The following is a 14,172-nucleotide window of genomic DNA, read 5'->3' on the forward strand; positions in this document are numbered from 1 at the left end:
AGTCTACAGAGAATGTGTAAAGGTGCTGAAAAATCTCTCTTGCTTCAAAAGTATCCCTAACACACCTTTCCTGGTGCTGGGAACTCCTTCATTAAGGCGATGTAGTACAGGAAGGACTAACACAGACAACATCAGCACCACTGTGGCTTGGTGTGGTATGGCAATGAAAAGGAGAAAGAGGAGAATGGACTTAGCTTCAGTTCTTTGTAAATAAAGGTCTTTCCCACATCTAAAAACACTTTAGGTGAATGTAATTCCTGTTAAATTGCATGACCTCTTAGGATTGATAATAAAATTAATTGGGAACATCTACTGAGAATTAGTTAGATTCTTCCCAGGTAAACATATTAGAGAAGGGCATGTATTAGAATTAGTGGAATTCTAATTGGAATATGGCAAGGAGAGCAGAGAACAGTCACTGGGAAGAAGTCCTGTGGTGGGGGAAAAGTGGCAAGTGGGTGCTGTGGGTCTTCAGATGGGTGCTCTAGATCCTCAACAGGGTGTTATAGATCTTCAACAAGAGTCCTGTAGTGGAGAATAAGAAAGGAATGAGGTGAGGAAGTTATGATAAGAATAGTAATTTCTTATTTCATATCACTGCTTTTGCCTGTCTTTATCATAGTTTCATTCCTGTCCCCCGTGTTGTACCCTGCAGTCTTTTGCTTATCTCAGAAAACTTCTAAGGATCCCCCAACGCCCTCTCCCCTTCATTAGTTCCCTTACCTCCTCATTTCATCATCCCCTGCCCAATCTTGTACTCTATTTCCCACAATTTGTGATCAAATACACAAGTTAATGGGAAGGAACTGAGTGGTGGAAAGAAAGGTATGTCAGAGACTATTGATCTTTTGCTTCATTATTTACTCCTTCCTCGGTGTAGAAGACTATCTTCTGGATCACTGTGTGAAAGTTCAGGAGATGTAGCTTTAGGTTTTGCATAGGGAGTCATGGATTCATATTTTTAGAGTGAAGTGTGACTGTAGTTCAGACCTTTTTCTAAAGGAAAAATATAATGAAGACCCAAAGATTTGAGACTTTGCCAAGATGTGGCACGTCTTCTGGTTCCTGGTAATATGACATTTTCATTCCACTACATCAAAATATTAAGTGCCTCCCTGTTTCCATATCAACCCTCCCCCACTCCTCCCCCCCACCCCAGCATACCTACGTACACTTACACACTCTCGTTGGCTCTAAAACCAGTCCATGTGCCTGAGCTTTTGGTAATGAAAACAGCTTTCCTATTATTTTCCCTCACAGTGGAGTAGAAGAGATACTTTAATCAGGCCTATGATTTGTGATGGCTTAAAAAGGTGGTTACCATGTTGAATATATCTAGTTTGTCCATGTTTCTAAGCACTAGTCTAAAGAGATTTATTACTCTGCATGACGTCAAGATTCCTAAGTGGCACTAGAGGAGATTTCAGACTGGGAAATGGTTACCCTGGTTATATTCCATTATGCACAGTGACAAAAGGAGAGAAGGATTTATGTTTGTATTTTATAAAAATTAGAATTAACATCTCCTTAAGGACAGGGATTTTATCTGTCTTCCTCACTGGTGTATGTTAGCACTGTGGGCTCTGAGTCAATAATTGTTGACTGAAAAACATGAGCCTCACCATATGTCTTGATCTTTGCAGTAGAATTAGGCACTGAAAATATTGTGCCCTGTTTCTATCTTTATGAACTGAATCCCTTCATCCTAACCTCCGGCATATTTTCTACCCTAACATTATTAGAATTCACCAGGGTATAATTAGGGCACTATTATTTCACTGCTTACTTAGTAAAATCTATATAGCTGCTTTTAATACCCAATAAGTTCTGGTGGAAAATAAAGTTAACATTGGCACTGACTGCTTTAAATGATATCTGGACTTGAATCAAAAATGTATATTTTACAGTATCTCTGATCAACATATTGACAGATGCTTTTTGTCAATTTATTTGGCAGATAGGGTGTTATTTCCCAGAAATCTCTGCTTCTATTTTATAGTTTAGCTAACCAAAGGATAAAAAAGATTTTCTCTTATTTTTGATTTCTTAAATTTTAGAAAAGGAGATGAATAGAGGAAGTTAGACCCATCTTTGTCCCTCAACGAAGATTATAAAAAAAAAATCAGACGGCTGGCTGTGAGTTTACAGTCAGAAAGTATGGTATATATTGCTGTCCCCAACAAGATTGGGAAATTGTTTGGAAATTAGAAATTGGCAAAATAATTGGATTTCCTTGGTGTTAAAAGGGAGATTGTTTTAGCTGCTCTTTTAGAGATAAAATAGACCAGTGATCCTATGTTAGATTCGATCAAATATTTCCTAATATATGTTTTCTTGTTTTGAACTAATTTAGACTTGAAGGGAGCAGGCTTGTTTCAGTCTGATTTCATTTTAAAGGTTGGGAATATCCTGAAAAGTTGAAACAGCTAACAATTTATACCTTATTATATTTTGGATATCTGATTATTCAATGAGATTTTGACCCATATTGAGTCTGAGTATAAACTTTATAGTTTTTATTTTTGTTCATCGGTATTGTGTATTTATTGTAGGAAGAGAAAATTGCCAAAAGAGAGACAGGTTTCTTTTGTTGAGTCTTTTTTTTTCTTTTTAAAAATAGTTTTATTGAGATATAATTCATATAGCTTATAATTCATCTCTCTAAAGTGTATACTTTAAAGGATTTTAGTATATTTACAGAGTTGTCTATCACCATAATTTTAGAACAGTTTCATTACCCCCAAAAGAACCTTCATACCCCCACACTCGTAGTGGTCACCCTCTGTACCCCACAAACCCCTGGCCCTAGGTAACCACTAATCTGTTTTCTGTCTTCATAGACTTGTGTGTTCTGAATATTTCATGTAAATGAAACTATACAATATATGGTCCTGTGCTACTGGTTTCTTTCTCTTAGCATTGATTCCAGGGTTCACCCATGTTTCACGTATCAGGACCTCATTTCTTTTTATTACTAAGTAATATTGCAACATGTGTTATGCCACATTTTATTTAGTCGTTTTTCTGTTGATGGGCATTTAAGTTGTTCCCACTTTTTGACTGTTAGGAATAATACTGCTATGAACATTCACATAATGTTTTTGTCTAGGTTTTCATTTCTCATGGGTATGTACCTAAGATTGGAATTGCTGGATCATATGGTAACTTTATGTTTAACCATTGGGAAATTGCCACACTGTTTTCAAAAGTGGCTGCACTGTTTTACATTCCCACTAGCAATGCATGAGGGTTCCAGTTTCTCCAATTTTTGGCAACACGTCATTCTCTTTTTTATTATAGCTATCCTAGTGAGTGCAGTGGTTTTGATGTGCATTTTCCTGATGGCTAATGAACGTTGAGCACTTTTTTTCTTGCACATATGGTTATTTGTATATCTTATTTTGAGAAATGACTAAAATGTTCTAATTTTAGCTTTAGGTTCATGTAGTGTTGGTGTCAATGTCTATTTTAAGAAAAAACTTTGAGCTGATAATATAAGAATTAAGAAAAAAATTCAGTCACAAAGGACTATGTACTGCATAATTCCATTGATATGAGATGCTTAACATAGGCAATTTGATAGACACAGAAAATTGATTACTGGTCACCTAGGGCTGGAGAGAGGAGAAATGGGGGAATTGCTGCCCTGGGTAAGAGGTTTCCTTTTGGATGATGAAAATGTTCTAAATTTATATTATGGTGATGGTTGCACAATTCTGTATATATACTGAAAACTGTTGAATTGTACATTTCAGACAGAAGAATTTTATCATATGTAAATTATAACTCAGTACAGTTGTTAAAAAGAAAGCCAAAGCAAAAAGAAACAAAAACAGAAACAAGAATTAAGCAGATAGTTCTCTTGGGTATCTGTCCATTAAACTCAAAATAGGCTTTTCTCTTTGCAGTTTGTATAGCTCTTAAATCTCATTTAATTAGAATAGAGAACGAATAATATGGCACACACATTTATCATGCCCTTTACTCCAAAACCAGGCGTCCTTGACTTTGTAACAGAATATCTTCGTTTTTCTCACTTATGGGGAGGAATTTAGATAAAATTAACATTTCCAAGAAAAATTAAGGGGTTTTTATAATGCATTTATTTTGGGTGTATCTCATATTTTAATAATAACAGAAACTTAAAAGGTAGTAAGTTAATGCTTTTCCAATTTAGCATTTTTTTTTCAAATAACATTTATGAAGAATTGCCTTGTAATAAGAATTCTGTATTTGGCTAGATACTTTTACATGTTACCTTAAGATAATGTTAACTCCCACTTTACAGTTGAAAGACTGAAGGTGCCTGTGTTTCTTTTATTTAATAGCATAATTAGAACAGTATACTTTTAGCTGTGCTGTGCTTTGCTATGGAGAGAAATTCCTAATTGATATCATTTCCCTTGGGATATCCTAAGAATACAATAGTTAATAGACATTCTGGGTTGAAAGAGGAGAAGATGGAAGGAAAACAAAAAAACACCACTGGTTCTAAGTAATTTTGAAATCCATACAGGCAATTAGTTTCAAGACCTGGGAATAATCCTCTGTGTCTTGAAGCTCTGAGCTCTGGCCTCTTAGCTATGTCCTATGAGTCATCCTGCCTTTTCCATGACAGGTAGCATATGTTTGCAGCTGAGTGGGTTTATTAGCATATTTGTTGCCTGTAGAATTTTAGGAATCTGGCAGTCTTCTTTCATCTTGTCCTCTTCTGTATTCTTCCGTCCTAGCTGGTAGTGCTTCTGTTGGCATACAGTTCTCAAGAACTTTGTGCTCTCTGTGTCATGGGGATTCACTTCTTTAGACAGGAGGCTCCCCTACAGGTTTTTCCTAGATAATCCAATCTCTGTTTTTGCCTTCAGCTGAAATGGCTGAGGGGTCTGTGGGTCTCATGCATAATCCTTTTAAAGAGCTCTTTATGTGACTGACTACTCTGAATTTTTTAATTTTTTGAAATATTAGCAAAAAGTTGCTTAGCCACATCCTTAGTTTTTTCCCCAGCATGCTTTCCTGACATCGAATCTCTTAATTTTTGCACTTTTTGCAATCTGTATAGGCTGAAGATTTGCCAGATCATCATATCCTGGTTCCATTTTGTTTAACGGCTCTTTTCTCAACTTATCTCTTTTCTCTCATGCTTTACTATAAGCAGGAGGAAGAAACCAGACTATACTGGGGTGCCTGGGTGGCTCAGTCAGTTAAGCATCGGGCTCTTGATTTTGGCTGAGGTCATGATTTCATGGTGGTGATCTTGAGCCCTGCATCAGGCTCCGCACTGACAGCATGGAGCCTGCTTGGGATTCTCTCTCTCCCTCTCTCTCTGCCCCATGTGCTCGTTCTCTCTCAAAATAAATAAATAAACTTTAAAAAGAAAAAAAAAAAAGAAAAAGAAACCAGAGTGTACCTCCAACACTTTGCTTGGTAATCTCAGCTAAATAAATTCTGCTTTTTACACAACACACATAGTTCTGTTGAGTTTTCTGCTACTATATAATAAGTATCCTTATTCTTCGATTTTCCAATAACATGATCCCCACATCCTTCTAGGTCTAAACATCCATATTATATCAAGAGTCTATTTGAGGCACTCTAGGCTTTTAATATTATGGATCTAAAAATTCCTCCAGCCCCTGTCAGTGACCCAATTCCAAGGTCACTTCCATATCCTTGATGTTTGATACAGCAGCATCTTACTCCCAGGTACCATGATCATATTAGTTTCTTTTGCTGATGTAACAAAGTATGATAGCTGAAAAGAACATGGATTTATTATCTTAGAGTTCTAGACATCACAAACCTGAAACAAAGGTCACAAGGCTAAAGTTAGGGTATTGGTAAGGCTGCATTCCCTTTTGGAGGCTCTATGAAAGAGTCTTTACTTTCTTTTTTCAGTCTCTAGAAGCCACCTGCATTCTTTGGGTTAGTGTTCTCATTTCTCAGTCTTCAAAGCCAGCAACATTGAGCCATCTCTCTAGTTCTTTTTCTTCTGCCTTCTTCTACTTATAAGGATCCTTGTGATTACATTAAACACGCATAGATAATACAAGATGATTTTTCTATCTCAGAATCGCTTAATTAGCAACATTAATTCCATCTTCCATCTTAATTCCCCTTTACCATGTAACCTAACATATTCACATGTTCTGGAAGATTAGGACTTGGACATATTTGGACGTTCTTTATTATTCCTACCACAGTACTCTCATGGGAAGTGAAAAGCATGATTCTTCGGGAGTCTCTATGTATAAATAATTTAGATTCTTGGGGTTAAAAACAAGTTTTCATTAGGAAAAGATTCTGCCTTCACTTTGGCTAAGTATTTTGGAAAAACTCATATGGATTCCTAAAGTGTTTGAATAGCAAAAAATATTTTGGAAGTAGGGAAGAAATTTGAAGTGAATTTTTAGTTTGAAAATTGACCAGAAAATTTTATCTAGAGTTTTTTGTTAGTAAAAGGATTTTCTCAGTAAAGTATCTTATTTTAATCCTCATGTATAATAAGCTAGATTTGTGGACTAGAATCTAATTATTTAGATTTGCATATCCAAGGAAATCATATTTCAAAAAGGACAGAAAAAATTTGTTTCAGCCAAAATAAAAGTGAAGACCTACACTAAAAGAATGAAGTTCTTCAGGCAGAAGGAAAACTAATATCAGATAAAATTCAGACCTACACAAAACAATAAAGAGTTCTGGAAATAGTAAATGTTGGTAAATGCAAGAGACATTTTCCCTTATTTAAAAAATCTGCAAAAGATAATTCACTATTATAAGTCAAAATAAAAGTGAATTGGGTTTATAATACATGTAGAAGTAAAATGCATGACAATAATAGCATAAAGGGTAGGAGGAAGAAATGCCGGTGTACTGCCATAGGCATTATTACAGTATGCATAATGATAAATTACTTGAGGTTAGCATGTGAGAAGTTAAAAAGAAATGTTGTAATCCCTGGGCAACCTTAAAAAAATAAAACCGGGGTGCCTGGGTGGCTCAGTTGAATGCCCTACTCTTGGTTTCGGCTCAGGTCATGATCTTGTGGTTTGTGGGTTACAGCCTCACATTCAGCTCTGTACTGACAGTGTGGCGCCTGCTTGGGATTCTCTCTGCCCCTCCCCCACCTCTCTCTTTCTCTCAAAAATAAGTAAACATTAAAAAAAATATAAAACAACTAGGTATGTCTAATAAGATAATAGTAAAGATAAAATGAAATGTAAAAAATACTTAATCCAAAAATAATCAGGAGAATAAGAACAAGGTGCAAAGAACAGATGGGACATGGAACACTGTTAGAAAGATGGTAAATTTTAAACTAAATCATATTTATATTTATATTTTAGTATATAAAGGTATGTATAATTATATCACATGTAGAAAGCAGATTGTCAGACTGAAAAGCAAGATCCAATTATAGACCCTGTTTGCAAAGGGTCCACTTTAAAGTTGCAGATGAGTTAAAATTAAAAGGATGGGAAATTATGCGAATACCAGTCAAAAGAAATCAGGGGACTTTATTTTAGTATCATACAAAGTAGACTCCAGAACAAGAAATATTACCAGGGATAAAGAGAGAGATTGCATATTGGCAATGGGATTGATTTGCCAAAAAAAAAGTAATAATCTTAAGTAGCTCCATAAATATATGTGGAACTATATATATTTAGCTATATATATATTTATATATATATATTTATTTTATTTATATATATCTATATATTTATTGCACTAACAACTCAGCTTCAAAATAAAGCAACAACTGACAGAACTGAACACTTTTTGTTGTAAGCTTTTAAGCTCCTCAACAGCAATTCTGTATTGGAATTAAAAAAAATTTTTTTTAGTGTTTAATTATTTTTGAGAGAAAGAGAGAGAGAGAGCGAGCATGAGCATGAGCGGGGAGGGGCAGAGAGTGGGAGATACAGCATCTGAAGCAGGCTCCAGGCTCTGAGCTGGAGTATCTTTTTGCTACTTCATTATTACTGTATAGAAATGGAATGGATTTCTGTATATTGATTATGTGTACTGCAACCTTACTGAATTTATTTTACAGTTCTAGTAGTTTTTCGGTGGAGTCTTCAGAATTTTCTATATATATAGTATCATCTTATCTGCCAATAGTGAAAGTTTTACATCTTCCTTACCAATTTGGATGCATTTATGTCTTTTTCTTGTCTGACTGCTGTGGCTAGGGCCTCTAACACTATGCTCAGTAAAAGTGGTGAGAGTGGACATCCTTGTCTTATCTTAGGGGAAAAGCTTATCTTAGGGGATCTTAGGGGAAAAGCTCTCAGTTTTTCATCATTAAGGATGATGTTAGCTATGGGTTTTTCATATATGGCCTTTCTTATGTTGAGGTATGTTCCTTCCAAACCTACTTTGTTGAGCGATTTTATCATGAATGGACATTTTATTTTGTCAGTTTTTTTCTGAAGTTATTGAAGTGATCATGTGGATTTTTTTCTTTCTCTTACTGATGTGATATATCACAATGATTGATTTAGGAATATTGAACCACCCTTGCATACCATTTGAGTAAATCCCACCTTATCATGGTGAATTACTTTGTTAATGTATTGTTGGATTTAGTTTGCTAATATTTTGTTGAGGAATTTTGCATCTATGTTCATCAGAGATACTGGTTGTAGTTGTCTTTTTTTTTTTTTTTTTGGTTTCTTTATCTGGTCTTGTAATCAGGGTAATGCTGGCCTCATAGAATGAATGTGGAAGCTTTATATCCTCTTCTATTTTTTTAATAATTTGTGAATAATTACACATGCCTGTACTTGTCTACTGGATTAGTGGTGGAGAGAAGGAAGTGAGGGAGGGAATAGTTTAGCCAGAATGGTCATATTTAGAAGATACCTCAGATTATACCCATTGTTAGGTGTGTGCAATTTTATTTAACAGTGCTTTGTACATAGTGAACAACTAAGTCCTTATATGAAATATCTAGTCTTTCTAGATATTTAGAAATGCTTGATGTATTTAAAAGTAGAAGTAGAGTAACGCGTCTTGTAAATAGCTTTTAAAAACTGGTGGGAAATACTATTTTTGGAAATGGAATTGCTAACTCACCTCTCTGAACAGCATGCTTACTTGTTCATTGGTTTGTGGGAGGTTAGAGGGAAGAAATTGCAAAAAATGTTTTGCTAGTGTGTGCTAGGAAATTTCAGCTTATCCATTGCCCTATATGTTATGTGCATTTAACTTGATTGTATATATTGTATATATATTGGACAAAGGGTCCTATCTTATAATATCTAGTCTCTAGATATTAAAGAGGTTGCCAATGTATGACAAAAGTAGAGTTAGTAAACTAACACATTTTGTACACTTTCTGTTAAAATGCATTGAAAGGCTGTCTTCTGAAAAGAACTTTTAGAGATGACGTTGTAGTCACATCTAAGTGACACATGTGCCTATCTGTACCCACCCAGTAGGTTGGTGGTGGAGAGGAGTTGTGAGAAATGAAGGGTTCTAGACTAGAATGTTCCTATGCAAAAGACACTTTCAGATATAACCCATTGTTACATGCGTGTAGTTTATTCAACACTACTGTGTATATAGTGGACAAACTTAAGTCCTTATTTGAAACATCTAGCCTTTCTAGATGTTTAGAAGTATGTTAGAAGCACAAAGTATATTAAAAGTAGAGGTAGAAAAAAAACACATTTTGTAGATATCCTTATGTTAAAATTCATGTGAAATATTGTCTTTTTGAAAATGGAATGATCAAAATGATCAAACCACCTCTCAGAGCAGTATACATTATATAATAGTTGTGCTGGTCCAGGGAGGAAGAAGAAAGCGCAAAGAGCTTTATACCAGTATGTTTATAGTTAGGCAGGATTAACCATTGTTCCGTATGTCTGCATTCTGTTTTACTTAGCTATGTATATAGTGTATATAAAGGACAAATGAGTCCTAATTTACAACATCTAGTCTTCCTAGATGTTAAAAGAGGTTGCCAGTGTATGACAAAAGTAGTTAGTAAACAAATTCATTGTATACGCTTTGTGTTTAAGTTCATAGGAAAAACTGTTCTGAAAACAACTAGAGGAAGTGAAATTGTTAAAATCCCCTCTAAGCATGACAGATGCTTATACTTTCCAGTGGGTTGATAAGAGGTGAAAAGAGGAAGGGTTCTAGGCCAGAATGTTCCTTCAGTGATGCTATGTACGTAGTGGGAAAATTTTGAAACATCTAGTCTTCTAGATGTTTGAAAGTGAACAATATGTTAGAAGTAGAGAGTTAAAGTAACAACACCCTTTAAATTTTGTTAATTTACAGGAATGGTTATATTTGGGGAATGGAAGTGTTAAACTTGATGTCTTGAAGAGTGTTCACTGCGGGGAGTGGAGGGTGGGGGGAAATGAGAGAAGGGCTCTGTGCCCATGAGTTTTTAAGACAAATTCAGATTGTCTAACCATTATTCTGTATGTGCATTTTAGTTAATATTGCTGTGTGTTAAAGGATAAACCAAGTCCTAATGCCCAAAGTATATTAAAAGTGGAAGTAGTAAAATAATTCCTTTATAAATGCCCTTTTGTTAGTTTTTAGGAAGGACTGTTCTGGGAGTGTCTGTTAATCTGCCTCTTGGAGCTAGATGTAGTCCTGTATTTAGTCATTGAAATGGTGGAGGGAGCAGAGGAGGGATGAAAGGAAGGGCTTTTTGCTAGTATCTCCACATCTAGAAGACAGTTTTACGTTATAAACATAAGTCTATATGTACATTTTTATAAAGTACCTGTGTTTGTTGTGGACAAGTTCATTATTTGGTAACATCTAAGCCTTTTGGACGTCCTGAGATGACAGTGTATGACACAATGCACAGCTACTGAATTAACCAGTTTCTAAGTTTTTGATGTTGTTATAATTGATAGGAAGGAAGCATTTTGGTCATGGAAGTGTTAGGCTGTCTCTGAGAAATGTATGTCAGGACTTACTCATTAGACTGGCCGCAGAGCGGCAGAAGGAAGTATACTGGGAGAGATGCGTGTGGATGTGTTCATATCTACATTCTAGTGATAACTGTTAATGTGTGTGCATCTCTTTGGCTGTACTATAAGAATACATTAAGTGATTTAGTGATTCATTCACTCCTTGCTGATATTTGAATAGTATAGATTGGATAATGACTTCTTTTAGAAGCATTATACTTTGTGTATCTGTTACTTTATGTCTTGTTTTTAATTAAACGTTAAGGGAATGCAGTATTTTAATTGTAACTCTGCCAATATTTTTATCCAGAGGCCTGTTGCCATTTTTGTCGCCAAGAAAGGCAGGATTACATTTTTTTTCTTTCAGATGGTGTTGGTGTAGTGTATTCTTGGTTATCAAAATACTCATAGTTTTGGGACTTGGAAATGCTAAAATTCATGGTGTATAAAAAAAAGCATGATACATAACTATGATCTTAATTACATTAAAATGCTTAGTTGTGTAGATACATGGGACCTAGAAGTCAAACTGTAAACTGCTTGTGATTATGGATGACTTTGTTCTTTGCTTCTTGTGTTATTCAGTTTCCTTTTATGCACATGTTAACTTTAAAAAAATAAAAAACTTTAAAACCTAAAAAAAAAAGGGATAGGTATTAACTCTTTAAATGTTTGGTAGAATTCACTTGTGAAGCTGTCTGTTCTGGACTTCTGTTTGTTGGGAGTTTTTTGATTATTTATTTGATTTCATTGCTGGTAATAAGTGTATTTAAACTTTCTATTTCATCTTGGTTCAGTTTTGAGAGGTTATATCTTTCTAAGAATTTTTCTATTCTAGGTTGTCCAATTTGTTGGCATATAATTTTTCATAATAGTCTCTTGCAATCCTTTGTATTTAAGTAGTGTTGGTTATTTCTCCTCTTTGATTTCTGATTTTATTTGAGTCCTCCTTCTCTCTCTTTTATTTCTTTTTTGTCTTTTTGATGAATCTGGCTAAAGGTTCATCAATTTTGTTGGTCTTTTCAAAGAACAAGCTCCTGATTTCATTGATCTGTTCTATTGTTGTTTTGTTGTTGTTGTTGTTGTTATTATTATTTTAGCTTCTGTTTTTTATTTCTGCCTTAATCTTTATTATTTCATCCTTTCTACTGTTTTTGGGGTTTGTTCTTTTTTTTTTTTAGCTTTTTTAGGTGTAAGGTAGGTTGTTTATTTGAAGTTTTGTTCTTGCTTCTTGTATTGCTATGAACTTCTCTCTTCCCTCTTAAATGAACAGCTTTTGTTGCATCCCATAGATTTTGGAGTGTTGTGTTTTTATTTTCATTTATCTTCATGTATTTTTTAAATTTTCTTTTTGATTTCTTGGTTAACCCATTCATTGTTTAGTACCACATTATTTAACCTCCATGTATTTGTGTTCTTTCCTTATTGTCTTGTGGTTGACTTCTAGTTTCCTGGCATTGTGGTCATAAAAAATGGATGGTATGACTTCAATCTTTTTGAATTTGGTGAGACTTGTTTTGTGGCCTAATATGTGATTTATTCTGGAGAATGTTCCATGTGCACTTGAAAAGAATGTGTATTCTACTGTTTTAGGATGGAATTTTTTGAATGTATCTGTTAGATCCATCAGGTTCAATGTCATTCAAAGCCACTGTTTCTTTGTTAACTTTCTGTTTGGATGATCTATCCATTGATGTAAGTGAGGTATTAAAGTCCCCTACTATTATTTAATTATTATTGATTACTTCCTTTATGTTTCTTATTAGCTTCTTTATGAATTTGGGTGCTCCCAAATTAATAACTAATTATTTATTATTAATTGTAAATTATTAATTGTAAATTAATATTTACATTTATATTCTTGTTGGATTGTTTATGATTATATGGTTTCCTACTTTGTGTCTTCTTAGTCTTTCTTTTAAAGTCTTTTTGTCCCATATGACTATTACTACTACTATTACTATTTTAATGTGCATGTATTTTAGGGGCCAAAATGAGTCTCTTATAGGTGGCATATAGATGGGTCTTGTTTTTGTTTTTTTTTTTTTTATCTATTCCATCACCCTATCTCTTTTGATTGGAATGTATAGTTCATTTACATTCAGTATAATTAATGATAGGTATGTACTTATTGCCATTTTATTAGTTGTTTTATGGTTGCTTTTTTGGTTCTTCTCTTTTCCTTTCTATTCTTTTCGTCTTTCATGGTTTGCTGGCTTTCTTTAGTGTTATACTTGCATTCCTTTCTCTTTATTGTATACATATCTATTACCAGTTTTTGATTTGTGGCTACTATTAGGTTTATCTGCTTGCAGCAGTCTATATTAAGTTGATGATCGCTTAAGTTTGAACCCATTCTGGGGCACCTGGGTGGCTCAGTTGGTTAAGCATCCAACTTCAGCTCAGGTCATGATCTCACAGTTTGTGAGTTCAAGCCCCACATTGGGCTTTGTGCTGACAGCACAGAGCCTGGAGCCCATTTCGAGTTCTGTGTCTCTCCCTCTTTCTCTGCCCCTCCCCTCCCCATGCTCACACTGTCTCTCTCTCTCTCTCAAAAATAAATAAACTTAAAAAAAAAGTTTGAGCCCATTCTAAAAGCACTAAATTGTTACTCCTTTTATTTTGTGAATCCCTTGACTGTTCTTTATAGATATACTTAATTTTACTGCTTTTATGCTTCCTGTTTTTCTTACTTATACTTATGGTATTTCCTTTCCACTCAAGGAGTCCCCTTTTAACATTTCTTGTAGGGCTGGTTTAGTGGTGATGAATTCTTTTAACGTTTGTTTTTCTGGGAAACTCTTTATCTCTTCTTATATTCTGAATGATAGCCTTGCTGGATAGAGTATTCTTCGTTGCAAGTTTTTTTCTTTCATCACTTTGAATATATCATGCCACTGCCTTCTGGCCTGTAAAGTTATTGCTGAAAAATCAGCTGATAGCCTTATGAGGTTTCCCTTATATGTAACTTTTTTTTTGGTAGTATCTTGCTACTTTTAAAATTCCCTGTTTGTCACTACTTTTTGACATTTAAATTATTATGTGTCTAGATGTGGACCTCCTTGGGTTGATTTTGTTGGGGCTCTGTGCCTCCTGGATTGGATTTCTGTTTCCTTCCCCAGATTCAGGAAGGTTTCAGCTGTTATTTCTTCAGATGAATTTTCTGACCCCCTTTTTCTCTCTTCTCCTTTTGGGATACCTATAATGTGAATGTTGTTATGCTTGATGGTGT

At 34.7% G+C, this 14,172-nt stretch overlaps 1 long non-coding RNA gene across 1 annotated transcript; it reads right to left on the minus strand.

Moving 5' to 3' along the window:
- Positions 1 to 244: 244 nt before the first annotated feature.
- On the minus strand, positions 245 to 10,357 carry LOC122489727. Its single transcript, XR_006298984.1, has 3 exons — positions 10,040 to 10,357; positions 9,414 to 9,419; positions 245 to 990 (listed from the first exon to the last, which is right to left on the minus strand). It is a non-coding gene; the product is annotated as an uncharacterized LOC122489727 (long non-coding RNA).
- Positions 10,358 to 14,172: the final 3,815 nt, after the last annotated feature.

Source organism: Prionailurus bengalensis, chromosome B2, assembly GCF_016509475.1.
Source record: "Prionailurus bengalensis isolate Pbe53 chromosome B2, Fcat_Pben_1.1_paternal_pri, whole genome shotgun sequence".
In the NCBI taxonomy this organism is placed as follows: Eukaryota; Metazoa; Chordata; class Mammalia; order Carnivora; family Felidae; genus Prionailurus; species Prionailurus bengalensis.